Source organism: Chrysochloris asiatica, unplaced genomic scaffold, assembly GCF_000296735.1.
Source record: "Chrysochloris asiatica unplaced genomic scaffold, ChrAsi1.0 scaffold00001, whole genome shotgun sequence".
Taxonomy (NCBI): domain Eukaryota; kingdom Metazoa; phylum Chordata; class Mammalia; order Afrosoricida; family Chrysochloridae; genus Chrysochloris; species Chrysochloris asiatica.
The window spans coordinates 37622070-37648412 of record NW_006408519.1 but is presented as its reverse complement, the minus strand read 5'-3'; positions in this window follow the sequence as shown (position 1 = coordinate 37648412).

Sequence of the window (26343 nt, the reverse complement as noted above, 5' to 3'; positions counted from 1 at the left end):
GGTAAGGGGAGAGGGAGATCAATGGGCAGAGAGTTTCGGATCAAGTAAAAGGGAGATCACGAGTGGAACACACATGCAGACAGAATTATTGAGAGTGCGTGGAGAATCAAATATATGAGAACGAAATCACACAGCCATGTCTGTCTGGAACATACACTAAGGAGGGCCTGGCAAAAAAACAAGTTAGCAAAGGTTAGCAGGAAGCAAATCATGTTGGGCTCTTTAGTCTTGGCAAGTAGTTTAATATAGAGCGATGGCAAAACCTTCAGGGCTTTGAAGTGAGGGCATTGCAGGAGTGACCCTAATGGGGATCTACATATCCTATTCTTGTGATAAAATGTTCTCGTTTTGGGGGGAGGATGTGGTAAAGTTTAAAATTTTCTCCTTCCATCAAAAGTAAGCATTAGAAAGTCTTAGATGGGTATAAGGTTTAAATGTAAAAATGTATACATAAAGCTTCTGTATAGAGTTTCCGAGGAGCAGCTGGTGGGTTTAAACTACTGACTTTGTGGTTTACAGTTCAGTGCTGACCTTCCATCACCACACCAGAAGTCCATAAAGCTTCTAGCCTATGTCTATTATTTCAATGAAAGGCCACTATGAAGATTAGTGTGGCAAACCAAAATGGTCGTTTCAGTTTCTACTGCCATTCTCTTGCCAACATGTGTGTGACATCCCACCTCTCAGTCCTCAGGAACAAAGACAAAGTAGTTTTTGGTCACTATTCTCTTCACCTTTGCCTTCCAATGTTTTCTGTCCCCCACATTTCTCTTCCTATCTCTCTTTGTTCCATTTGAAACTTTCATATGAATTCCAAATAAACTCTGAGAGTTTAATCCTCAAAAAATTCTGTGGGAGCCTTCTTCCATTGGGCACATTTGAATTTAGCTCCAGGAATAGGCTGATTTGGGAATTGAACAAGGTAACCAGCGGACAGGCCTGTGGCATTCTCTTCCAAAAGACTCCATGATAGAGACCAGTCAGGCCTGGGAACTTTTAGAAATGCTACTTCTAGAAATGCTACTCTCTTATTAGCTGGTAGGAAGTTTTCAGGAAGGTTTTGGAGAAAGCCCAGGAAAAGTGCTAAAAGGAGGTTTAGAGATGCTTGAGACATGCCAAGGGGAAGTGAGATTTCAGATGCAAATTTATATGGGTTTTAACTATTTTCAGCACTACTTGCTGCTACCTATAGCATTTATATATGTTGTGGGTTTTAATTGACTGATAAATGTGAACTTTATTTGGACTTGTGGTCACAGATGATTTGGTTTGTGCCTCTTTTGGAAAGGATGGCATTTGAATGACAGATGCAACACACAACACTTAGGTACAAAGAAGAGGCAAAGGAAAAGGAAAAGTTATAGCATCATTTACTATGATACAGATATTGAAGCACATCGTGTATCAATCCAGGGTCACAGATATGTTTATACATTTATTAGAGATGAAAACACTGAGCATTAGATGAGTTAAGAGACAACTTGAAATATACACTGTTGCTATTAAGTGCCATTCAGTCAGATCCGACTCATAGTGGTGGGTGTCAAGCACCAACCTTGCCGTTCAAACTGACCTAGTGGTCCAGTGCTTATCCTAGAGCACAACACCAGGACTCCTGAAATATACATAGATGACTTTTTACGAAGATGGCGCCGAAGGTGAAGAAGGAAGCCTCTGCCCCTCCCAAAGCTGAAGCCAAAGCAAAGGCGTTGAAGGCCAAGAAGGCAGTGGTGAAAGGCGTCCACAGCCACACAAAAAAAGAAAATCCGCACGTCACCCACCTTCTGGCGGCCCAAGACTCTGAGGCTCCGCAGGCAGCCCAAATATCCTCGGAAGAGCGCCCCCAGGAGAAACAAGCTTGACCACTATGCCATCATCAAGTTCCTTCTGACTACTGAGTCAGCCATGAAGAAGATTGAAGATAATAACACACTTGTGTTCATTGTGGATGTCAAGGCCAACAAGCACCAGATCAAACAGGCTGTGAAGAAGCTCTAGGACATTGACGTAGCCAAGGTCAACACCTTAATCAGGCCCGATGGAGAAAAGAAGGCATATGTTCGACTGGCTCCTGACTATGATGCTTTGGATGTTGCCAACAAAATTGGGATCATCTAAACGGAGTCCAGCTGGCTAATTCTAAATTTAAATTTTTTCAATACAAAAAAAAAATACATAGATGAGAAGAATTTGAACTGAAATTTGAATTGATGTCTGTTTGGAAAAGAAATCTGTATTCTTTCTGTTGTCAGTTTGGGAAGAACCATTTGAATATTAGTAAAGGAGACTCTATACATACCAACTAGTTGGAGTTAATGCTGATTATTCTCACTTTTGTTGGGTGGGGGGCGGTTTACTATCCTGTTTATTATTATTAATTATTCTCTCTGGATTTGACTAAAGTCACTGGGGTTGTCTGGGCCTCAGTTTTCTATAAAGAGTGGTGATTGGGTAAAACTAATGAATCTCAAACTGTGTATAGAGAACACCAAGTCACCTTCAGAGCAACTCAGAGGATGCTGGGTAGGAGGTGTACTTATGAGGAGGGTTGGGTCACATAAAGGTTTCCTGGTCTCCACATCAGCAAGGGTTTATCTTCTGTTATCTTCTGTATTTAGGAGACTTCTGGATAATCTTCTAAGAAAAGATTTCAAGGCTATACTAAAGGGCTGTCACCAATAGTTTACAGGATACTTTACCCTACCTGGTTTGCATCTTTCCCCTTTATTTTATTCCACAGGTCAACAAAACAGCATTTACAAGCTTCAGGTCTCAAAGCCTGAAGGCTCCAGAGAGGCGCAAACAATGCAAGCAGAACCTGTTTGCAGGACAAAGAAAGAAGCAGTGTGATGGCAGAGAATACAGAATTGTGGCTTTGTTCACTGGTCCTCAAGTCAATTTGTTGGAGATCCATTTGCCTGAAGGTAATTCACCAAAATACCAATTCCTGAAAATCGCTTTCTTGGAAATGACTTTGCCAAAAGATCAATTGGTCTAATTCCCTGGTGATTCTGAAACAAATATTTTAAACCAGATCTAGGGCAGTTGTGGCAGCTTCCCAGCAAGGGCCAAGGAGGCCAAGAGCAGGGGCTTTTACAAGGGCAGAGTTTATAGAAAGTTGGTTAAAGGAAAGTCAAATCTATAAAATATAAAATGCTGAGTATTTGAAGTGTTCAGAGAGGAAATGTAAAATGCAAGAGAAACTGACATTCACATTAGCTAGATTAATAAATCTATATAATAGATGTACAAAGATATTTGTGTTGTTCCCTTACTTGGCTGTTATGAATACTGCAACTAAGAACTTCATGTACACAGTTTTGCTCGTTTGTAGACATATGCTTTCATTTCTCTTGGGTACATACCTAGGAGTGGAATTGCTGCGTGATAGTTAACTTTTTTAAGAAACTGCCAAAGTATCTACTCATTTTTTTGTGTTGTTGTTTACCATTTTATATTTGACCAGCAATTTATGAGGGTTCCAAATCCCCCAAATCCTCACCAACACTTGTGAATATGTGACCTTTTAGTTATTGCTATCCTAGTGGGTGTGGTAGTATCTCCTTGTGGTTTGGTATGCATTTCCTAATGATAAATCGTGTTGAATAACACTTCATGTGCTTATTGGCCTTGTGTATGTAGTTGAAGAAATGTCTCAAATCCTTTGCCTGTTCTTATTAAAACTGGGCTGTTATCTTTTTGCTACTGAGTTGTAAAAGCTATTTACACATTTTAGATATAAGTTTCTTATCAGATTTGTAATTTCAGGTATTTTATGTCATTCTGTTCGTTATCTCCCTTGCTGGTGCCTTCCAAAGTACCTCAGTTTTTATAGCATAAGTCCAATTTAGCCATTGTTTCTCCTTTTATTGATTGTGTGTTATATTTAAGAAATCATTGCTTAACCCAAGATAACAAAGATCTTCTCATGCACTTGCTTCTAAGAGTTTTATAGCTTTATCTTTTATATGTATGATTCAATTTGACTTAATTTTTTATATAGGGTATAAGGCACAGTCCCCATTTAACTTTTTGCATGTGAATATTTAATTTTCCCAGCAATATTTGTTGAAAAATGATTACTTTCCTATTGAATTTTCTTGGTACCTTGGTGAAAACCTTTATTTTTGGTTTTCCCTTCATGGACATTGCAGGCACTATGCTATGGGATTTCGAGGTGTGAGCTGAGGTAGTTGCACTTGAGTTGTGGTTACCAAATCCTGGCAGAGGCAGGGAAGGCTCAAGCATTTAAGGTGAGAGGATGCCATGTTCTTCATACAGTCCAGCTTCTCAGACTATTTGCTCAGCGTACAGATTGAATATATATGGTGAAAGAATACAACCCTGGCATATCCCTTTCCTTATTTTAAATTACTAAGCATCCCTTGTTCTATTCAACTGACTGCCTCTCGGTCCATGTATAGGTTTCTCATGAGCACAACTGAGTGTTCTGGAATACTCATTCTTGCCAATGTTTTCCATAACTACGATCCACTCAGTTGAAAAGTTTTATAAAGCATAAGTAAACATCTTTCTGATATTCTCTGCTTTCAACAAAGATTCATCTGACATCAGCAATGATATCTCTTGTTCCAAATCCTTTTCTAAATCTGGCTTGACCCTCAGACAGTTCCTTGTCAATATACGATTGCAGCCATTTTTGTTGGTCAGGTAGCTGTCTTCCAAATTTCTTGGCATATATGAGTGAGTGCCTTCTGTGTTGCATCAGTTTACTGAAACATTTCAATTTGTGTTCCATCAATTCCTGGAGTCTTGTTTTTCACCACTGACTTCGAATTACTTGGACTTCTTCCTTCAGTGCCATTGGCTCTTGCTCAGGTGCTGCCACTTGAAACAGTTGAACATCAACCATTTCTTTATAGTACGTTGTTGTTAAGTGCCATCCAGTCAGTTAGTATAGTGGCTGTGTATTTCTTCCAACTTCTTATGATGCTTTCTACATTGTTCAGTGTTTGGCCCGTAGAATCCTTCAATATTTCAAGTTGAGACTTGAATATTTTCTTCAGTTCTTTCACCTTATACTGTACATATTCTTCCTTTTTGGTTTTCCAACTTCAGGGCTTTACAGATTTCATTATAATACTTGACTTTGTCTTTTTGAGATTTGAAAATTTCTATTCAGCTCTCTTATCTCTCCATTTATTCTGTTTGCATTAGCATCCATACAGAACAACCTATTTACTTACACCTGTCTATGTATCTAGCTAGCTATTAGCTATCTATGATCTAGCTATTATTAATCTACCACTGTTTATTTTAGCATTTACGGGCAAAAGAGTCAAATAGTAGCTTCCACTTCTAGGTCCCAAATTTCTAAAACAAAATGCTTTTAATTATATGGTAACAGCCATTTAAAAAATCACACAAAACTCTGCCGCCATCAAGACGACCCTGTAGAATGGAATTGAACTACCTCAGTGGGTTTCTGAGGCTATCAGGGTCTATGGAAGCAAATAGCCTCATCTTTCTCCCTCACAGTGACTGGTAAGTTTAAACCTCTGACCTTTCAGGTAGTAACCCAATACTGAAACTACTGTACCACCAGGGCTCCTTAAAACTGTCATGTTGTCATTGCTAAGTGACGAGATTCACAAACCAACCTTGCCGTCCTGTGCATTAACCCACAACGGCACACCAGGACTCCTAAAACTATCATGTTGTTGCCACTGTTGTAATGCCTTTGAGTTGGTTCTAACTCATAGCGACCCTGTGCAGCTTTTCCAAGGAGTGGCTGGTGAGCTTGAACACCTGACCTTGCGGTTCAAAACAACTTTGCAGTCTAGCACATTATCCCACAGCACCATACCAGGACTCCAAACCTATCATGTTATTGTTGTTAAGTGCCATCAAGTCAGTTCTGGCCCATAGTGACCCTGTATAGGTTTCCAAGGAGCATCTGGTAAATTTGAACCACTGACTCTATGGTTCAAACTGACTTTGCAGTCCAGCGCATTAACCACAGAGCCATTCTAGGACTCCAAAACTATCATTGTTGTTGTTAGGTCCCATCGAGTCAGCATCAACTCATAGCAACCCTATCCATAGCAGAATGAAACAATGTCCGATCCTAGGCCACCCCCACTACCGTTGCCACATTTGAGTCCATCGATGCTGCCACCTGGCCAATCCATCTTGTTGCGGAGTCTTCCTCTTTTTCTCTGACCCACCATCTTACCAAACATAATATCCTTCTCCAGTGACTGTTCCCTCCTGACACAGTTTGGCCATCTTGGCCTCTAAGGAGCGCTCTGGCTGCACTTCTTCCAAAACAGATCAATTGGTTCTTTTGGCAACCCATTGCACTTTTAGTATTCTCCTCCAACACCATAATTCAAAGGCATCAATTCTTCTACAATCTTCTTTATTCATTGCCCAGCTTTCACATGCATATGAGCTTATTGAAAATACCATGACTTGGGTCAGGTGCACCTTAGTCCTCAAGCTGATATTTTTGCTCTTCAACACTTTAAAAAGTTCCTGTGCAGCAGATTTACCTAATGCAATATGTTGTCTGATCTCTTGACTGCTGCTTCTGTGAGTGTTGATAGTTGATCCAAGAAGAATGAAGTCCTTAACAACTTCAATCTTTTCTCCATTGATAAGAATGTTGTTTATTGGTCCAGTGGTGAGGATTTTTGTTTTCTTTACATTGAGATGTAATTCATATCGAAGGCTGTGCTCTTTGATCTTCATCAGTAAATATTTTAAGTCCTCTTCACTTTCAGCAAGCAAGGTTGTATCTTCTGCATATCGCAGGTTGTTAATGAGTCTTCGTCCAATCCTGATGCCACATTTTTCTTCATAGAACCCAGCTTCTTGGATTATTTGCTCAGCATACAGGTTGAATAAGTATGGTGAAAGAATACAACCTTGTCGCACACCTTTCTTAATTTTAAAACATTCAGTGTTCCCATGTTCTGTTTGAACAACTGCTTCTTGGTCCAGGTACAGATTCCTCATGAGTACAATTAAGTGTTCTAGAATACTCATACTTCGCAATGTTGTCCATAGCTTGTCATGATCCACACAATCGAACGCCGTTGTGTAGTCAATAAAACACAGGTAAACATCTTTCTTATATTCTCTGCTTTCAATCAAGATAATCAAACATCAGCAATGATATCTCTCATTTCACAGCCTCTTCTGAATGCAGCTTGAACCTCTGGAAGTTCTCTGTCAATGTATGATTGTATCCGTTTCTATATTACCTTTAGCAAAACTTTACTTGCTTGAGATATCAAAAAGATTGCCTGATGATTTCCACATTCCGTTGGGTCACCTCTCTTTGGAATGATCACAAATATGGATCTCTTCCAATCATAGAAGAGTTAAAAATCTTTCAAAATCTTTCATAGCTGTTAATGAGGATCTTGGTCTGTTCACCTTAGGAATGTTTATAACAATGAGGTCTGAAATCCAAACCATATTTGACTGATGCTGAGACAAGCTGGCTCTAAGTGTACCAGAACCCTTCCATATCCCACGCTTCATGCTAATGGCATTTCGGCTCTAGTAAGAAGGCTAGTCCCCTCCAACTGCCTTCAGGTGTGACTCCCCAGGGTCACCGAAGAGCAGCTTCCCCTAGGCTTGGTGAAGAGGTTCTCCCCAATCTTCACCCCCATCTGAGCACTCAGCACCTGGTTATGGATTTTCTTGTCATTTATCTGTGTAATTGACCATATTTTTACTTTCTTGAGGTTCACCTTTTGTAAGCTTTGGTGCTGTAGGATTAGCACTGGACCGCAAGGTCAGTTTGAACGGCAAGGTGGCAGTTCAAACCCACCAGCTGCTCCTCAGAAACCCTATACAGGGCCGCTATAAGTCAGAACTTTGTCAATGGCATTTAGCAACAACAACAACATGTATCATTTCAAGGAGGAGCATATGATCAAGTATTGTTGGTATTGAAGGCAAAAATCCAAGCTGAACTGAAGGCTTTGGTGAAAACCAGCTACCTAGTTGACTGATTTAAAGAGATCCATATTTGTGCCCATTCCAAAGGGAAGTGAGTGTCCCAACAGGATGTGGAACTCACCAAACAATATCATTAACACCACATGCAAGTAAAATTTTGCTGAAGGTAATTAGAAAAAAAAAATGTAGCAGTGCATTGCAAAACAGCTTGCAAAAATTCCAGTGGGATTCAGCAGAGGACCTGAAACTAGGGATATCATTGCTGACATCAGATGGATCTTGACTGAAAGCTGAGAATACCAGAAAAATGTTTTGTTGTTGTTGTTAGGTGCCATCGAGTCGGTACTGACTCATAGCAACATTATGCACCGCAGAATGAAACACTGCCCAATCCTGGGCCAACCTTACTATTGTCACTCTTGAGTCCATCGATGCTGCCAATTTGCCAATCCATCTCATTGGGGTCTTCCTCTTTTTCTCTGATGCTCCATCTTACCAAACATGTTATCCTTCTCCAGTGACTAGTCCCTCCTGATAATATGTCCGAAGTATGAGAGACGAAGTTTGGCCATCTTGGCCTCCAAGGAGCACTCTGGCTGCATTTCTTCCAAAATGGATCTATTGGTTCTTTTGGCAGCCCATGGCACTTTCAATATCTCCTCTAACACCATAACTCCAATGCTTCAATTCTTCTATGATCTTCCTTATTTGCTGTCCAGTTTTCACATGTATATGAGGTTATTGAAAATACCATGGCTTGGATCAGGCATACCTTAGTCCTCAAACTGACATCTTTGCTCTTCAACATTTTAAAAAGGTTTTGTGTAGCAGATTTGCCTAATGTAATATGTCATCTGATTTCTTGACTGCTGCTTCCATGAGTGTTGATAGTTGATCCATGAAGAATGAAGTCCTTGGTAACTTCAATCTTTTCTCTGTTGATAAGAATGTTGTTTATTGGTCCAGTGGTGAGGATTTTTGTTTTCTTTATATTGAGATGTAATCCATACCGAAGGCTGTGCTCTTTGATCTTCATCAGTAAATATTTTAAGTCCTCTTCACTTTCAGCAAGCAAGGTTGTATCATCTGCATATCGCAGGTTGTTAATGAGTCTTCGTCCAATCCTGATGCCACGTTTTTCTTCATAGAACCCAGCTTCTTGGATGATTTGTTCAGCATACAGATTGAATAAGTATGGTGAAAGAATACAACCTTGTCACACACCTTTCTTAATTTTAAAACATTCAGTTTTCCCATGTTCTGTTTGAACAACTGCTTTTTGGTCCAGGTACAGATTCCTCATGAGCACAATTAAGTGTTCCGGAATACTCATACTTCGCAATGTTGTCCATAGTTTGTCATGATCCACACAACTGAAAGCCTTTGTGTAGTCAATAAAGCATAGCTAAATGTCTTTCTGATATGCTCTGCTTTCAGCCAAGATCCATTGGACATCAACAATGATATCTCTCATTCCACGGCCTCTTCTGAATCCGTCTTGAACCTCTGGAAGTTCTCTGTCAATGTATGCTTGTAGTCGTTTCTGTGTTACCCTCAGCAAAACTTTACTCGCAAGAAAAATGTTTACTTGAGCTTTATTCCCTATGCAAAGGCATTTGACTGTGTGGATCATAACAGACTATGGATAACATTGTGAAGAATGGGTATTTCAGAACACTTAATTATGTTCTTGAGGATCATGTACATAGACCAAGAGGCAGTCATTAGAACAGAATGAGGGGATACTGGCTGGTTTGAAATCAGGAAAGGTGTGCATCACTGTTGAAGCCTTTTATCATACGGATCCAATCATATACTGAGCAAATAATCCATGAAACTGGATTAAATGAAGAAGAATGTAGCATTAGAATTGGAGGGAAACTCATTAACAACCATCTGCGATGACACAATCTTGCTTGCGGGAAGCAAAAAGGATTTGGAATATTTACTGGTGAAGATCAAAGACTACAGTTTTCAGTATGGATTGCACCTCAGTGTAATCCATTTCCTTGGGGGGTGTGTCTTCCTCTTTTTTGCTGACCCTCCACTTTACCAACTATGATGGCCTTTTCTAGGCACTGGTCCCTCCTGATAACATGTCTGGCCAGTGTTTCGTCCTCTTGTACATAGGGTCGCTATGAGCTGTAGCCGACTTGATGGCACTTAACAACAGCAAAGTAGCTTCTGTCCACTTCCCCAGCCTCATGTCTGGTGCCTTTACCCCTTTATGGGCCTTTGAACAATCTATCCCCAGCAGCAGAGGCTGACTACATGGATGCTTTGGATTAAAGCTGACAAGGGATGGTGGGAAAAGAGAGTGAGAGAAGAATGAATAATAATACAGTTTAAGCAATGCCAGTTTTGGGAACTGTTCTACTAAATGTGTACTCAAACCCCCAAGAAAGCCAAAGGGGGAAGCCAAGACGCTCTTTTCCCCTTACTTGCTGTCAGTTTCCACGTGCCCTTCAAAGTGGAGGTATCTCAGCGAGCGCTAGCTTTATATAACACAGTCCTCCAATTGCTAACGACTTCATATATTTCAAAGAAAGAGTGATTCTGTCACACTCTGCAGGGAAACAAGTTGCGATGGAGAGACAGACCTGTCTTGGGCTACAAGCAAGCTTCCTCCAAAGGAATTCACTGTGAATCATTTTGACTCTGAAATTTTCCTTGTTTTGTGCTGACTTTTGATCTCATAAATGGGTAACAATTTCACAGGCAGTTCGCTAAACTTTTCTGGGTTTACCTGCACATCCCTCCATCTGCCACAGACTTCTCTCACGTGCTTGTCTTGCTGATCCTGCTTATTCTTCAAGTCTCAGCCCATGTCCCCTCTCCCTGGAAGATTTCCTGAATTCTCCCCAGAATACATCTAAATACCCTTCTGTGTGAACAGAGTTGGCTTCCATGCTTGAAGCAAGCTTGCATTGGGAAGTGCTGACTTTATAATTTGAACATTTTGATATGTTTCATAATATACCCATAGAATAAGGGCCATTTCAGAAATATAGAATGAGAATGGGCATTCTTCTCCCATAATGATTTATAGCCAGGAAAATCCTATACAGAGTCACTATGAGTTGCAACCAACTTGATGGTACACAACAAACAAAAAAATATATGACAACCTATTTATTCATACCCCCATCCCTTTCTGTCTGTCATAAATGGATCTGTTTTCCCTGGAACACAATTTTTACTTAAAGGCAGGGTGAAGACTTAATTACTCCTCTTTAAGCTCCCAATTTTCAAAGGAAGAAGTTGTTGTAATAACTAAAATGGTGAGAAGTGAAATTTTTCTGGGTTTCTCAATTTTGAGTACCAATGGTAGGTTCAATGTGCTTCAAGCCACTGTAATAGCTACCCTTTTAAGGTTCAATTTATCACAAATCTGGGCAACCTGCACTCCTACTAGCTCTTTCTCATGTTCTTTCGACAGAGCCAATTACTGTTTGAAAGCATCTCTGATTTTGGACTTGACAACATGTTCCAGGCTCACCTTGTACCTTCACTGAGCCGATTCTCCAAGGAGCCCTGGTTGTTAGAGCACAGTCTGGGTGCTGGGAGTGATTACTGCAACTGGGAGAAGGTCATTTCAATGGGCTGTTGGTAGGTGCTATTGAGTCAGCTTCCACTCACTGCCACCCTGGCTAGGGTTTCTGAGGCTGTATGTCTTTGCAAGCACAGAAAACCTCATCTGCCTCCTGCGGAGTGGTTGGTGGGCTCTAACTATCAACCTTGTGATTAGCAATCTAGCGCTTATCCCAGAGCGCAATGGATTCCTATAGGAAATATGCAATTAAAATTATAACTTTAAAAAATAAATCACTCCAATTTCAGCATAGTGTCATACAATATTTTGATCTTATAATTGAATGTTTTATTCTCTTAGAACATTTCATTTGCTTTGTTTTATAATATAAAGAAAATAGTTTCAAAACAACAGTATGAATGTTTCCTATTAACCTAAAACAATAAGATTTAGTTTAAATTTATTCATTGTTGCTTTTGCCCATGAATCATATTCCACTAAGGATGTTCACTCAAAGGACTATACTACAGAAAATTTTTTTGAGAAAATAATAATTTTTTCTGAGTGATTATGTTACTAAATTGACATATGGTTAGGTTAACTTAGCTTGTTTTCAGTTTTACAAGTGTTTAAGTTTCCTTTTGTATTTGCTGTTGTGAAGTGCCATCGAGTTGGTTCTGACTCATTCAAACCCTGAATATGGTTTCTGAAGAACAGCTTCCTTGTCTATACCTCTCTATGCAATTATGCCCTTTGAATGATGTGAATTTAGTTTCTATAGACAAGGAAGTTTTGTTTCTTCTTCTCCACCTCCATCTGTTTCCCCAAAAAATTCCTAAGCAGGGATGGAGAACCTTTACTTTGCCAAAATTTATAACATCATTTGTGGACCCTACAAAATTATCAACTTAAAAATTAGCCTACTGTATATGGTCAAACATTTAATTAACTCACCCTTAATATGAATGTTCGAACTGTGCTTGCCTTGGCAGGGCCACACCAAATGGTTTCACGGGCCTTGTAATGCTGGGCATTCCCCACCCTGCTGTAGGGTGACTGTTACTATCAGTTCCTTGCTACATTTCCAAAGTTGATTTTGTTTGCTTGCAAACATAGACAACATATGTCGCTAGCCATGGTCACTGAGCCCACTCCTACTCATGATGACCCACGTATGTAAATGTAGAAATATGTTCCATAGGGTTTTAAGTAACTGTTTTTTTTTTGAAGCGAGTTACCACTCCTTTTTTTGAGGGTCTTCTTCGTGACCTTGAACCACCAGCCTTTCCAATTTTCCAGTTTACAGCAGGGTTTTGAACTGGTTCAACCAGGTTCAGTTATAGCTGATGAAGTGACACCAAAACAGACCGGGATATGAAAAATATCTAAGCCAGAGTACGATTAGGAATGGGAAACATTATAGATCAAAGACCTGCTAGAAATGTAATCTTTCTCAGAAAACAAGGGCAATGTGTGCGCTGCTTAGCAACCAAATCTCTTGAGTGGTTGAGTTGAAAACAATGGCGCCCTGCTCAATGATGGTGACCAACCACATGACTTTGACTCTGTGTCACACTCCACAGCCCTGGCAAAAATCCAGTGTCATGAATCAGGCTCCTAAAAGGACTTACTATACTGCTTCTAAGTATCTCCATTCCAGGGTTTGACCCATGATTGTTCGTATTCCAGTTAGTATTCTGGATCATCCAGTTTTCAATTCAGGTCTCTTTTGGTTTCGCTTCAAACTGGCTTGAAGCTCTGGTTAGCAGCCGTGTGCATGGTTTGTGCTATCCAAGCCCTCCTCCATACAAGAGATAGAGATTCTAATTTCCTTCTCTTACACAAAAGACAACGTATTCTAACTGCTCTATACATTCCCGTTTTCATCTAGCAACACCCCCTGTCGATCTTTCTATATTAATACATAGAAATGATCCTCCTTTTTACAACTGCGTAGTACTCATTGGGTGACTGTACCACAGCTTAGTCAACCAATCCTATTGCTGGAAACATGAGTTGTTTTTGGTGTTTTTCTTGACAACTAATGTTCGTCAGTTTAGATATATGTCATCCCATGCCTGTGCTTGTGTTTCTGTCAGGTAGATTTCTTGATGTGGAATCGATAGATCCAAGAGAAAATGATTGATAACTTTGGCAAATAATGCCAAATTTTCCTGCATGTGTTTTTTGCCTCTATGCAATACTAGCTCCCTAAATGGATTCACTGTTTAACAAATACATGAATTTATTTAAAAAAAGATGTTTGAAGACAGGCATTTCAGTTAATTAATAGCAGGTTGCTTTGAGGACTGTAATCTCCCACTATTCCTCTTCTGAAAAGTGAAACAAAAGCAAACACAAAAGTGAAGTTAGTAGCAAAAATGTCCTCACAATATTAAGGAAACACAATATTACTGAGTGTCAGCCATGCCCCTGTACTGCATTAGGAGCTAGGGACTCGGTACTGGAAATTGTACTGTGCCCTCATGTAGCTAACCGCCTGGGTCCTAAGATGGACAGGGTATACCTGGTGGCCCAATGAATGGTTTACTTCTAGTTGTGATAAAAGCCTGCAAGGAGAAATGAAGGATACAGCCATGTCACAGAGGACAAGGCCCTTGCCTCTGGGTTGCGACAAGACTTCTATGCATGACATTTGTGCTGAGATTAGAACAGTAAGTGGTGATTGGCCAGGAGAAGAGATGAAAGGTGGACAGACGGGACAAGAGAGCCATTCAGAAAGAGGTAACAAAATGAGCAGATTCTGAAGTCAGGAAGGAGGTTCTTACAAGTTAAGCAAAGAGGCAATGGAACTTGTCACAGAGAGCCAAGGTTAAGGGGTGAGTACCACTGCAGAGGAGCCAGGCAGAAGTTAGGGTGTAGTACCTCCAATGAGGTACTGTATATCCTGAATCCTTTGCTTTCTCCACAGGTTCTAGACCACAGCTGATGACAGAGCTGGTAAATACTGTGGGTGGGTCATTTCTTGGGTGAAGGTTTGGACTTGTACTATCTTAAATTATAAAGCAATCATTAGGGGGCACTGTTGTCCAAGAGTTGATATTTAAATACCAACCCAAACCAACATGCTGGCAAACCATCTTCCATTTGAAGAATGGTGGAGCTAGATGACCTTCTGATCATCTGCTGAAATAGTCTGCAAAAGTTGTTCGGTTTCTGAAACACTGGGAAGCTAGGGTACATTCTAACAACCACCATGGCCTTCGCCTTTAGTGTCCCACTTCATCCTTATAACAGCACTAAAGACTAAGCAGGTGAGGCTTGTCTATCTGCAGGCTTAGCAAGACAGGCCCTACTCTTTATTGGGGTTATCCGGAGATTTATAACCTTGCTTTCCTTTCTTCAGTGGTCAACAGGTAAATGTCATGCCCTCAGGAACCAAACCAAAAGAAAGCATTCAGGTTCAGGTGTGAAGGTCTGATAACAACTAGGGAGGCTTCTGTCTACTGGGATGGAGGTAGGGTGATGGGTGGGAGGAAGAAGATGAGGGTGATGGTGCTTGCACATTGATTTATGACTTCTACTACTAAATGAGGAGTCTTGGTGTGGCACCGTGGGTTAAAGAGCTGGACTGCAAAGTCCATTTGAACCACAAGGCCAGTGAGTGGTTCAAGCTCACCGGCCACTCCTTGGAAGCCCTATACAGGGTCCCCATGGGTCACTGAATGATGATGACCACGAAATGAAGAGTCCTGGTGTGGTGTTGAGGATCAGCACTGGATTGCTTACTGGCTGTTCCAACCTATCAGCTGCTCCTCAGAAACCCTATACAGGATTGTCATGAGTCAAATTGTGCTTCACAACAACAACCAACAATGTATGTGCCAGATACCTTCTCAAAGCACCTTCTTAATCATTTAATATTCACAACCATCAGAAGTTAGTGATTGCTATGATTCCCATTTTTCAATGATGAAATGTGGCTACGGAAAGATAGAGACAGGCAGAGTTTCAAGTACTTCCCAAACAGTAACTTACTTAAAGCTTATAACAACAGCATGAGATGGGGGCTATCCCTGTCTTACTGTTGAAGGAACAAAGCCTCGTAGCTAAGAAGGTGGGATTTGGACTCAGATCACCTTAGCCAAGAGCCTTCGAAGCACTAACCCCACAGCCATTGTGGGATGGGGATTGAGGGGAGGTGAAGATGTCCTTCTTCTGATGTGTGAGTGTCTGAGACCTGTCTCCCCCTTCTGTGCACTCCCCCCCACCCCCCTCCCCATCACCTTACCTAGAGTTTCCTGTTCTCCATGTCTGGTTGGTTCATTTAGAGGCTGGACGGAAATAACATGAAGTTGTTTTTGGCATTTAGCTGAGTGCTTAAGATGTCCTGGACTGAGTTCAACTCGAGTTTCGCTCTTACTGCCTGTGTGACCTCATCCAAACATGTGGATATCTCTGGGCTCTAGTTGACAACACTCTAGGAGAGAACAGTTATAGCTAACAGCTCGTCTTTGCTCCTAATGCAGTCTCATTTACAGTTACTTCCATCTAAGGATATGAGATTAAATAAGGATGAGGAAAGCCAAAAAAACATGTTAAGGCCATATGTGAATAGACACAGGAGCTGGGACTGGAAGCCAGGCAGGCCTCGTGCTCACCTACTCTCCCACCCCCACCCCAACACCTTTAAAACCAGACAACTCCAGGTTTGAATCCAAACTTTCCTCAATACTTGATGTGTCTCTGAATAAGTTATCTCACCTCACTGTGCCTCAGTTTACACATTAGTAAAATAGTGAGCTGACAGACTGCTGGAAGGACCAAGGGAGGCCAGCTATGTAAGTGCCTAAATTTAGCACTATGTGCATAATCCTTTGGTAACAAATGTCCTTGCCTTTGAATCCAGTGGAGTGCTGGTGAGCTAGATTGCTCCCAAAAGGTTGACTGATGCAGGAGCCCTGCCTACCTCAGCCCACCAAATGAGGCTTCCGGAATTCACTTGGGCAGCTTCAATCGGTCATGTTGTAATTTCCACAACTGGGTGCAGATTAGCTGCACTGTATCATAGACTAATTATAACCGTCACTTGTCACTCCAGGAGGCCTGAGGAATAGATGGTTGCATCTTTGCTATTAAAATGGGTTTGGTCTAATTAAAACCAAGGCACTCTGCAAACAGCCTGTGGTGCTTTCAGTCTGGCAGCATTTAATCAGAACAATTGCGTGTGCCCACCAATTATGCTTTCCTTTGGATCCTATTCTCTGGTTAATGTGCCATGGATTGCATTATTGACTGAAGTTGATGGGAGACCAAGCAGGAGAGCAGAATGGTTTCCTGGGAGTTGAGTGTGGATGGTTTTCATGGTTGTTAGCTGAGTTGTTTTGTTTTGTTTTGTGGTGGTGGTGGTGGGTAGCACTATGGTTCTGTAGGATAAGCACTGGACTGTGATCCACAAGGTTGGCTGTTTGAGCCCATTAGCTGCTGTGCAGGAGAAAGATGAGGCTTTCTGCCCCCACAAAGATTTACAGGGTCACTATGAGCTCTGGTAGCGTAGTGGTTACAAATCGGGCTGCGAACCTTAAGGTCAGCAGTTCGAAACTACTAGCCGTTCCGCGGGAGAAAGATGAGGCTTTCTACTCCCGTAAGGATTTACACCCTCGGAAACCCTGTACAGGGTCGCTCTGGGTCGGAACCGACTCGACGGCACTTAACAACATGAGTCAAAACCAACTCAAGGGCACTTTACAACAAGTGATCTGAGCTTTTATTCTTAAGATTTAAGAAGAGCCATTGAACTGTACAAATGCGCGTTTCTTTATTCAATCCAACTGACTGACTGGGGTCTCTCTGCATGGTTAACATGAATGGCTGCGAACTGAAAGGTTGGAGGGTTGAATCTACCGAGAAGTGTCTTGGAAGAAACGGATCTATTTCTGAAAAAGCACCCATAGAAAATGCTGTGGAGCTCAGTTCTACTGTGACACACATGATGCCACCATGAGTCAGAGGGAATGCAACAGCCAGTGGTTTGTTTCCTATTTCTGAGCACCTTGTATACATTCTGGGCTTTGGAGAAACCCTAGTGGCTAAGCCTAAGTCTGCATTCCAGAACAGGGAGGTTTGAAAAAGGAACAAATAAAGGAACAAGATCGCTTTAGAGAGCAGTAAATATTAGAGGGAAAACGGTGGATGATTCTGAAGCAGGTAAAATAATTTAATGAATATTCTTTTATCTGGAGCTTCTGGAGATCTTTTGATCCTATAGGGTGTGGATGTTTGTCTTTAACAAGACTGTTTTATAACTTGAGATAAACATTATCTTGTAACAATGTGGTGGCAATGCAATTAACTCCTGTCCACAGAAGTGCAAGCTACATCTGCTGGAATGCGATTGCTTACCACCCCGTAGAGACTGAGCTTTCCTGCCAGTTATGTTTTGCATCCATTTGTAAATTTGCTTCTGCATTTTGCATTAAAAATAAATTCTCTTTTGAACTGGCTGTTAGCATCTCCCTAGTTACTTTATTAATTATAGACATGAATAAAATCTTTGGTCTGCTCATTTTATATTTGTGTGAGAGTCAAGATTATAACCTCTTGGAAAAATTTTGCTTTACCATTTCGACAAATCAATGAATAAGATAATTTCAGGTAGTAATAAATATCATCCCAAACCACCACAGGTGTTCTAGAGGTGGAGGGGATGGTGGGGAAGGTGCTCGTTGAGATCGGGGTGGTCAGGGGAGGCACTTCTGAGGAAGTGGTGTATGAGCTGAGACTTGAGTGAATAAAGGAAATGGTATGTATGGAGAGCAGCGTGTTCCAGCCTGAGGGAATCGTTTGTGGAAAGGCTATGGGACAGGAACAAGCTGTCATATGCAAGAAACCAACTGTAATGAGTTAGGAAGTGACTGGGAGGAGACAAGATCACAGATGCTGGCAGGACCCAGATTATGTTGGACCATGAGAAGCATTGGAATTTTATTCTAAGTGCTATGAGAAGCGGTTATAGTTGTACACAGTGAAGGATGAAGGATGGGTTTCTATTCTTATTTTTCTCTTCAAATTATTATGATGAAGCTTGCCATTTTAACTAGCACATCAAGTTTTATCATGAGTCAAAATATGATTTTATTGTCATTAAACCTAGTTAACAACCCTGCTCATAAAAATAACACCTCATCAGTGGGGAAACATCTGTAAAAATGCACAAAGAGGAAATAAAAAATAGTGACTTCTAGTAATAGGAAGATAGCTCATAGATTTTCATAGAATATCTTGGAGTCTTGATCACCTCAGTTCAGGTGAGATGACATACAAGACATCTTCTAAGTGGACTGATCTATTTAACATTTAGTGATTTCTGGAATCTTCCTGTGTCATCTGCTCACCGAGCAACAGCATTCCGTAGGTGCTGCCTGTAACCAGCAGATTCTGGAGACACCTGAGACATTGACCCCAACCCAGTTCACTTCTGGTCACACCTGTTCTTCCTTCCTCTGGGTCACACCACTGGGAAGACTTTTACTGTCAGGCAGTCCCAGGAGACAGGTGGTAACCTTCTCCCCCCACCTCCCAACCAGCAACACACCTGGGTAGAACCTAAGCAGTGCAAAGAAATACCATGCTGAGAAAGAAACCAGAAACACAGTGGTAGCTCTCAGACTTCTATGGGGGGAGAAGAATAGAAATGGACATGATTTCCCAGGCTTCCAAAGAAATAAATGAGATTTTTAAATTTATATTAAATAGTTATATAAAGATAACTATTTAAATCAGTGGAGTTAGGGGGCCCTCAGCTTCATACATGAAGTCAGGAAAATGTGTCTATGTTGGGTGGATACCACTTTCCTCTTATGAGAAACAAGAGCAGCCAATGAAAAGAGACAGATCTTCTCACATGGGATCTCTGGAGTACAAACTTCTATTGATCAAAAGAGCTGCTCTAGAATCAAGCCATAGTTCTCCTGAGTTTTTCATCTTGTTCTAAGCTGTGGCATCTCTCTGGATTATCTTGCCTTGATTGTAAAAGGAAGGCATGTAAATGGAAGCCTTCAGCATTGAGTAAACTTGAGACTCTCCCAAGTGTAACTGAAAATAACCAGACTATATCCTTGGGGCAGGGCCATAATTATGACAAGCTGCAGCTCATCTATTGTAAGACAGGGGATGAGCCTGGGATTTGGAGTCAAGTAGACATGGAATCAAATTCTAGTTTTACAGTTTAGTAGTTTTTACAGTTGTGACTTGGGGCAAGTTAATTAACCTCTCTGGGCCTCAGGTTCCTTATTTGTAAAGTGGGGTAATTGTGTCTGCCTCATAGGCATGCTGTGAGTTAAGAAGAGATAATACATCTCATATGCTTAGCACAGTGACAGAAGGAACACAGTGTGAGAGTACACTAGAGAAGGAGAATGCAGTCCTTTGAAATTAACTGGGATTATGTTGCCCAGTCAGAAGAATGAGACCCAGGATAGAGTAGGCATGGACATTCTATTGGTTCTAGGGAGGTGAATTTTATTATGGTGGGGATAAAATGAATTCTTTGGCTGAGACAAAATCTCATTCTGAGCTGCAAAGACAATCTGTTGTAATCGCTAGCTTTGCATCAAGCCATTTTCTTATTTCCAATTCTGGAAATGAGGAATTTCATCCACGTAAAAGTGAGTTTTGGAGAGCTGACTCTCATAATTTGGTCACTAGGAATATGTGTCCCCCATTAGAAACTTACGATTAATCTCAGGTTTACCAGTGGGCATTGGTGGCATGTCAATAGTGATAAAATGCCTACTGTTTATTTAGTATCATGCGCCAGAGAGGCCTGATGTGGCACCATATAAAAAACACTGAACTCTTAACTGAACCATTGGCGGTTCAAGCCCACCAGCTGCTCCCTTGGAAGCCGTATGAAGGGTCACTATGATTCAGAATCGACTCAGCAGCATTTAATAAGATCATAAGCCAGGGACTAAGTTACTTGGCAAATGTTTATTCAAAACTTCCAATAATGCCCTCAAATTAAACTAGTTGAATCCCTCTTTTTCAGATAAGAAAGTCATTGTAATTCCATGACTTACCATAAGTCAACCACAAGAGACCATGTGAGACGCCAGAATTTGCTGGTTCTGTATCAATGTTGTCCCCATGTCTCCCAGGCAGCCTCTCTGAGTCTCTGGGGAGGTGACTAAGGGCCCTGGGACTTAGGAGCCCTCAGTGACCTCTCCTTCAGTTCGATCTATTTCCACTGCAGTACAGTAGACAGAATCAAGCAGACCCTTAGTGGGCTGCATTTTGGAAGGTGGTTTGGGGTACATACAGACAACCACTCTTGGACTAGATATAATAGTCAGGCCAACCAGCACAGATGCAGTAATGAGAAGAATCTCAGGTTTTTGACCTGTACTTAGGAAATCATTTCTATTTTCCGGAGATGGTATGAGAATTAATTGGCATATGATAAGACACCACTCAGCTGTCAGTTTGTTGTACTGTGGTAGCTGGTATGGTGCTGTGATGCTAGAAACTATGCCACAGGGCTATTAAATACCACGGATCCACGAGGCTGGACGAGTTTCAATGGAGCTTCCAGAATAAAAAAGAGAATTGGATCACTTCTGAATGGCTAGCCCATGAAAACCTTTTGAAGAGCAGTGGAACATTATTAGATATAATGCTGAAAGATGAACCCCTGTGATTAGAAGGCAATCAAAATAAAACTGGGGAAGAGCTGCCTCCTCAAAGAACAGTTGACCATAATGTGAATGAAGCGGAGCTTTCAGGGCCTTCATTGCTGATGGGACACAACTTAAAACCAGAAGAAACAGCTGCAAGCATCCATTCATAATTGGAACATGGACTGTACAAAGTATGAATCTAGGAAAATTACGGTGGCTGTATGCCGTCAAGTTGATTTCGACTCATAGCAACCTTGTATATGGTTTTCCTTGGCTATAAATATGGGAACAGAAATTCATCTTTTTCCTGTGGAGCAGTTGGTAGATTTGAACAATTAGCAGCATAACACTTAATCTACTATGCTACTGGGGCTCCTTAGCAAAATTGGAAATCATTAACTCTGAAGTAGAATGTATAAAGATCTATATCTTAGATATTAGGGAATTGAAATGGACTGGTATTGGCATTTTGAATCAATCATAGGTTTTAATATGACAGGAAAGACAAATTGAAGAGGAATGATGTCACTTCATGGTCAAAATGAACATTTCAAAATCTTATCTTGAAGTGCAACGTTATCTGATAGGATAATATCCACAAGCATACAAGGAAGACCAGCTAATACCTCCATTATTCACATTTACACAGCCAGTGATGATAAAATTGAAGAATTCTACTAACTTCTTCAGTCTGAAATGATCAAACATGCAATCAAGGTACATTGATAATTGATGATGGGGATAAGAAAGCAAATGTTAGACACAAAGGAAGGATCAGTAGTTGGAAAATATGGCTTTGGTAATAGAAGCAATGTTGGAGAGCATGTGACAGATTTTTGCAAGACCAACAAATATTTTATTGCACGTACCTTTTTTTCAGCAACTATACACATGGACCTCACCAGGTGGAATACACAGGAATCACATTGACTACATCTATAGGAAGACACAGTGGAGAAGCTCAATATCATCAGCCAATCTCAACAGCCAAAACAAGACTCTTGGAGGAGACTTTGTGATATGCAATTTCAGGCTGAAACTGAATAAAATTAAAACAAGTCCACAAGACCTATGTTATAACCTTGAATATATCCAACTTCAATTTAGAGACCATCTTAAGAACATATCGGATGCTCTAAATACTAATGATTGAAAACTAGAAGAGTTATGGGAGGACATCAAGAACATCATTCATGAGGAAAGCAAAAAGTCATTAAAAAGACAGAAAAGAAACTAAAGACCAAAATGGATGTCAAGAGAGATTCTGAAACTTGCTGTTGAGCAGAGAAAAGCTAAAGCAAATGACAGAAATGAGGAAGTAAAAGAGCTGAACACAAAATTTCAAAGGGCGACTTGAGAAGACAAAGTAAAGTATTATAATGAAATGTGCAAAGGCTAGGATTTAGGAAACCAGAAGAGAAGAATACGCTCAGCATTTCTCAAGCTGAAACAACTAGAAAAAAACAAAACTCAAGTCTTGACTTGAAATATTGAAGGATTCTACTGACAAAATATTTTGAATTAAGTTTAGCAAAATTTTACTTGCATGTGATATTAATGATATTGTCTGATGATTTTCAAATTGCTTTGGGTAGTTTTTCTTTGGAATGGACTAGGCAGCTGTCTTTAAAATTTCTTTAAAACGAATGAGTGCCTCTAGTACCGCATCAGTTCGTTGAAAGTTTGCAATTTGTATTCCATCAATTCCTGGAGCCTTGTTCTTTGACAATGCCTTCAGTGCACCTTGGACTTCTTCCTTCAGTACCATTGACTATTGAACACATATGACCTCTTGAAATGGTTAAACATTGACCATTTCTCTTGGCATAGTGACTCTGTGTATTCTTTCCATCTTTTGATACTTTCTTCATCATTCAATATTTCCATAGAATCATTCAATATTGCAAGTTGAGGCTTGCATTTTTTCTACAGTTCTTCCAACTGAAAAATGCTGTGTGTTCTTCCCTCTTGTTTTTCTAACTCCATGTCTTTGCACATTTCATTATAATACTTGATTTTGCCTATTCGAACCGCCCTTTGATTCTGCCGAGGACACAGAATGAAGAATATCATTGCTGATGTCAGATGGATCTTGGCTGAAAGCAGAGAATACCAGAAACATGTTTACTTGTGCTTTATTGTTTATGTAAAGGCTTTTGATTGTGTGGATCATGGCAAGCTATGGATAACATTGTGAAAAGTGCATATTCCAGAAGACTTAACTGGACTTATGAGGAACCTGTTCATAGATTAAGAGACAATCGTTCCAATAGAACAAAGGGACACCGAATGGTTTAACATCAGGAAAGGTGTGTGCTAGGGTTATATTCTTTCACCATACTTATTCAATCTTTATGCTGAGCAAATAATCTGAGAAACTGGATTATATGAAGAATGTGGCATCAAGTTTGAAGGAAGACTCATTAACTCTCTGTGAGATGCAAATAATACAATCTTCTTGCTAAAAGTGAAGAGAACTTAAAACATTTACTGAAGAAGATCAAAGACAACAGCCTTTTGTAGTGGTTGCACCTAATGTGAAGAAAACAAAAATCCTACCACTAGATTAATAAATAACATCTTGATAAATGGAAAAAAGATTGAAGTTGTCAAAGACTTCACTTTGCTTAGACCCTCTATCAACACTCATGGAAACAGCAGGCAAGAAATAAAACAACGGGTTGCATTAGGCAAATAGGCTGTACAAGCCCTCTTTAAAGTAGTCAAGCATGTCTGTTTGAGGACTAATGTGCGCCTGATGCAAGCCATTGTATTTTCAATAGCCTCATGTGTAGGTGAAAGTTGGACAGTGAGTAAGAAAGACCATAGAAGACTGTTGCATTTGAGTTATGGTGTTATGGTGTTGGAGGAGAATATTACAAATACCATGAGAATGAACACATCTGTGTTGGAAGAAGTACAGCCAGATGCTCCTTAGAACCAGGATGCTGAGAATGCAACTGTATCTCAGACTTTGGGCATGTTGTCAGGAAGGACCAGTCCCTGGAGAAGGACGTCATGCTTGATAAAGTGGAGGATCAGCGAACAAGAGGAAGACCCCAAAGAGATAGATTGGCACAGTGGCAGCAGCATTGGGCTCACGTGTAGTGATTGTGAGGACTGGGCAGTGTTGGTTTTGTTGTACATAGGGTTGTCTGAGTTGGAACTGACTCGGCAGCCCTTAACAACAACAGTAACAACAACAATAACGGGAAAAATATTGAATGATGCAGAAAGTATGAAAAGAAGATGGAAGGAATTTACAACCACTCTACCAAAAATAATTGGTTGATGCTCAGTCGTTTTAAGAGCTACCATGATTAATAATCAATAGTACTAAGAGAAGTCACACTGAAGGCATTGGCAAGAAATCAGGATCCAGGAATTGATGTGCTACAAATTGAAATCTTTCAACAAACTGATGCAGCACTGGTAGCACTTGTCTGTGCTAAGAAATTTGGAAGACAGATACCAATGGGTAGAAATTAACATTTGTGCCCATTCCAAAGAGAGATAATCCAGTAGAAAGTGAAAATCATCAAGCAATATCATTAATATCACATGGAAATAAAACTTTGCTGAAGATAATTCAGAAATGATTGCAACAGTGTATCAATAGAGAGCTGGCAGAAATTCAAGCTGGATTTAGAAGAGGACTAGGGATATCATTTCTGATGTCAGGTGGATTTTGACTAAATACAGAGAATACCAAAAAGATGTTTACTTGTGCTTTATTGACTATGCAAAGGCATTTGACTGTGAGGATCATAACAAAGTATGAGTAGCATTGCATAGAATCGGCATTCCAGAACACTTAACTATGCTCATGAGAAATCTCTACATAGACCTAGAGGAAGTTATTTAAACAGTACAAGGGGATACTGAATGATTTAAAATCAGGAGAGCTACATTCCAGGTTGTATCCTTTTGTTTTGCTTACTCAGTTTGTATGCTGAGCAGATAATTTAAAAAGCTGGATTATATCAAGAAGAATTTTGCATCAGGTTTAGAGGAAGACTCATTGAAAACCTGTATTATGCAGATAACATAGCCTGGCTAGCTAGGAGCAAAGAGGACTTGAAGTATTTACAGATGAAGATGAAAACTCTAGCCCTCAGTGTGGATTGCACCTCAGTGTAAAGTCAATGAGAATCCTCACAACGGGACCAATACATGACATCATGGTAAATGGAGGAAAGATTGAAGGTGTCAAAGATTATATTTTGCTTGGATTCACAATCAACACTCATGGAAACAGCAGGCAAGAAATCAGACAACATATTGCATCAGAAAAATCTGCAGTATTAGACTATTAAAAACTGTTAAAGAGCAAAGAACTCAATTTGAGGAATAAGGCGTGCGTGACACAAGCCATAGTATTTTCAGTAGCCTCATATGCATATGAAAGTTGGGCAATGAATAAAGAAGACTGTAGAAGAATTGATTCATTGAGTTATGGTATTAGAGAAGAATATTAAAAATGCCATGGACTGTCAGAAGAAAAAAACAAATTTATGTTGGAAGAATTACAGCCAGAATGCTCCTTACAAGGCAGAATGGTGAAATTTGGGCTCTCATACTGCGGGCATGTTATCAGGAGGGCCCAGTCCTTGGAGAAGGATATCGTGCTTGATAAAGTGGAGGGTCAGTGGCAGCAGCAATGGGATCAGTTATACCATAGACTGGTAGGATGGCGCAGTGTCTCGTTTCGTTGTGCTTAGGGTGCCTATGAGTTGGAACTGACTTGACAACACTTCCAAACAACCAACATGAGATCACCTTTGCAACCCTCACCAGAGCAACGGCTCTGTCCTAGAGGGTCACAATCAGGAAGGTGAAGTTTTTTTGTTTGCTTTTTTTAATGGATGTTTATGAAAGTTGATTTATTTTCCTTATATACTGATACATTCAATGAGTAATTTTAGAATACTTGGTAATATAACAGACATGTGTCCTGGGGGTATTGGGATGAATGGAAGGAAGAGATATAATCCCTGCATTACTATTTTTCATGAAACTTAGTCTACAGGAAGATAAACAACAAGTCAAAAAACCTCAATTCAAAGAAATATATCAACAAACCTTGTTTTCAAGTACTATGAAAGAAAAAGTAACAGGTACTATATAGTTGTTGTTGTTGTTGTTAGGTGCCATCAAGTTGGTACCGACTCGTAGCGACCTTATGCACAGCAGAATGAAACACTGCCCAATCCTGGGCCAACCTCACTACTGTTGCCA